Below are 3,607 nucleotides of genomic sequence, written 5' to 3' on the forward strand. Positions count from 1 at the left end.
CTGACATGCTGGGATTACAGGCATGAACTGCCATACCCAGCCCAGTGAGGAATTTAAAGTATGGAAACCGGTAACTCTTAGCATCTTTTTTTGTAGACATGGACAATTTGATAAAGTTTATATGGAAATCTAAAGGACCTAGAATAGTCAAAACAAGTTTGAAAAAGAATTTACACTGCCTGATTTCAAGACTTTCTGTAAAGCTGCAGTGATCAAGACACTGTCAATGGCATTAGGATAGTCGTGTAGACAGTAAAACATACTAGAGTCCAGAAATAGACCCACACTTAGAAGGCTGGTTGATTTTCAACAGAGTTGCCAAAGTAGTTCCAGTGAGGAAAGTACAGTTACTTCAACTAATGGTCCCAGAACAACTAAATATCCATATAGGCAGAAATGAATTTCAACCCTTAACTCACAGATATACAATAATTCAAAATAAATGATACATCTGAACACAAAAATTAAAACTATAAAACCTCTAGAAGAAAACAGAAAAGAAAATCTGTGACTTTAGGAATGATTTCTGAGGACACAAAAAGCATTATTATTGATAAGTTGGACTTGATCAAAATGAAAATTTCAAAAGACTGAAAATGAAAAGCAAACGCCAGGCTGGAATAAGATATTCAGAATACAGGTATTCCATAAAGGCTTTCTATACAGAACATCTAAAAAACCCTTAACACTTAGTAATCTATTCATAAAAATAGGTAAAAGATGGAAACGACATTTCACAAAAGAGGTATACAAAAGTCCCATAAGCACATGAAAAAATGCTTAACATAATTAGTCGTCAGGGAAGTGCAAATAAAAACTACAATAAGATTCTACCACCCCAGTCTGGGCAACATAGCAAGAGCCCGTCTCTACTAAAAATTTGAAAAATTAGCCGAGCATGGTGGTGCATGCCTGGAGTCCTAGTTACTCGGGAGTCTGAGGTGGGAGGATCCCTTGAACCCAAGAGTTGAAGGCTACAGTGAGATATGATCACACCACTGCACTCCAACCTGGGAGACAGCAACACACTGTCTCAAAAAAAAAAAAAAAAAAAAAAAGGCCAGGTGCGGTGACTCACGCCTGTAATCTCAGCACTTTGGAAGGCCGAGGCAGGCAGATCATGAGGTCAGGAGATCGAGACCATCCTGACTAACACAGTGAAACTCCATCTCTATGAAAAAAATACAAAAAATTAGCCGGGCGTGGTGGCGGGCGCCTGTCGTCCCAGCTGCTCGGAAGGCTGAGGCAGGAGAATGGCATGAACCCAGGAGGTGGAGCTTGCAGTGAGCCAAGATTGCGCCCACTGCACTCCAGCCTGGGCAACAGAGCGAGACTCCGTCTCAAAAAAAAAAAAAAAAAAAATTCTGCTACCACTCCCACCAGAATCGCTAAAATTAAAAAGAATTACAATATCAAGTGTTGGCAAAGATGTAGAGCAACTGGAGCTCTCACCGGTTGCTGGTGGGAATGCAAATGGTACATCCACGTAAGAAAATAATTTGGCAGGTTTGAGACAGCAATTCCACTCATAGATAAATTTAAATTTTTTATTTTAAAATATTTATTTATTTTGAGACTGAGTTATGAGACTGGCTAATTTTTGTATTTTTGGTAGAGACAGGGTTTCACCATGTTGGCCATGCTGCTCTTGAACTACCAGGCTCAAGCAGTCTGCCTGCCTCAGCCTCCAAAAGTGCTGGGATTACAGGCGTGAGCCACCACACCCGGCCCACTTATAGATAGTTAAGAGAAATGAAAGCATGTCTGCATGAGGACTTACACTTGAATATAGTCACTAGTCATAACCAGAAACAATTCAAAAATCACAATGGTGAATGGATAAACACATTGTAGTATGTGCATATAATGGATATTACTCAGCAATGAAAAGGAACAAATTACTGATACCTACGAGATGGACAAATCTCAGCCACATGCTGATGCTTGTGCACGTGGTGTAAGGGGGAAAGAAACAAGATGAGAGAAAGAAGCCAAAGAAAAGAATACATAAATATTATTCCATTGATAACGAAATTCTACAAAAGGCAAAAATATTCTATGGTAACAGCAGGATCAGTGGTTGCCAGGAGCCAAGGATAGGAGGAGGTAGGGATTAACTATACAAAGGGACTATTAAAACGTAATTTTCCAAAAAGCATGAAGTCGGCAGGGCACAGTGGCTCACACCTGTAATGTCAGTGCTTTGGCAGGCCGAGGCAGGTGAGTCACCTGAGTTCAGGAGTTCAAGACCAGCCTGACCAATATGGTGAAACTAAATCTACTCAAAATAATAAAAATTAGCTAGGCATGGTGACGTGTGCCTATAGTCCCAGCTACCTGGGAGGCTGAGACAGGAGAATCACTTGAACCCTGGAGGTGGAGGTTGTAGTTAGCCAAGATCGAGTCACTGCACTCCAGCGTGGATGACAGAGCAAGAATCAGTCTCGAAAAAAATAAAAATCAAAAAATAAGCATGAAGTCATGTCTCTCATGGATATAAAAATGAACACGTTTTAGGCCAGGCCCTGTAGCTCACTCCTGTAACCCCAGCTCCTCAGGAGGCTGAGGCAGGAGAATCACTTGAACTCAGGAGCCGGAGGTTGCAGTGAGCAGAGATTGTGCCATTGCACTCCAGCCTGGGCAACAGAGCAAGAATCCATCTCGAGAAAAAAAAAAAAAAAAATGAACACCTGTTAAAGATTTTACTTATTAATGAGGAAACTGGCATTAAAACCAGTTCGAAGGAGATATTGAAAAACCAACATGTATAAATCAGGAATATTGAAATTAATGTCCAAATGAAGGCAAACTTGTTTCTTCCATGCTGGGAGAAGGAAGTCAATCGAACTTCTACAGGACAGGCAGACTGCATGTTTCTATGGACAAGAATTTTGTTTTTACTACCAGTTACCTACAACCTGCAGAGCAGTAGCTCAAAGGCAATGAAAGACTAGACTCAAACAGCCTAGAAGTATCTGCACTATGTACACAATGCAGTTTTCCACTGATGCACAATTTTTTTCTACAGGACACAGAAGGAAATTGGAATGGTGGGAAAGTTCTACATCATGATCGTGGTGGTGATTACACAGATGTACACGTTTATGAAAACGAAATGGCTCAATTAAAATGGGCATGTTTTATTATATGTAAATTATATCTCAATGAAGGTTATTTTCAAAATGAAAAATAAGCCGGCCAGGCACAGCGGCTCACGCCTGTAATCCCAGAACTTTGGGAGGCCGAGGTGGGCAGATCACCTGAGGTCAGGAGTTCAAGACCAGCCTGGCCAACATGGTGAAACCCTGTCTCTACTAAAAATACAAAATTAGCCAAGCGTGGTGGGGCACGCCTGTAATCCCAGCTAGCTCAGGAGGCTGAGGCAGGAGAATCGCCTGAACCCCAGGAGGTGGAGGTTTCAGTGAGCCGAGATTGCGCCATTGCACTCCAGCCTTGGCAACAACAGCAAAACTCCATCTCAAAAGTAAATACATAAATAAATAAACATACAAATAAACTAGCTGGGAGTGGTGATGAGTGCCTGTAATCCCAGCTACTAGAGAGGCTGAAGGCAGGAGAATCGCTTGAACCCGGGAGGTGTAGGTTG

Source organism: Papio anubis, chromosome 7 (genome assembly GCF_008728515.1).
Source record: "Papio anubis isolate 15944 chromosome 7, Panubis1.0, whole genome shotgun sequence".
NCBI classification, from domain to species: domain Eukaryota; kingdom Metazoa; phylum Chordata; class Mammalia; order Primates; family Cercopithecidae; genus Papio; species Papio anubis.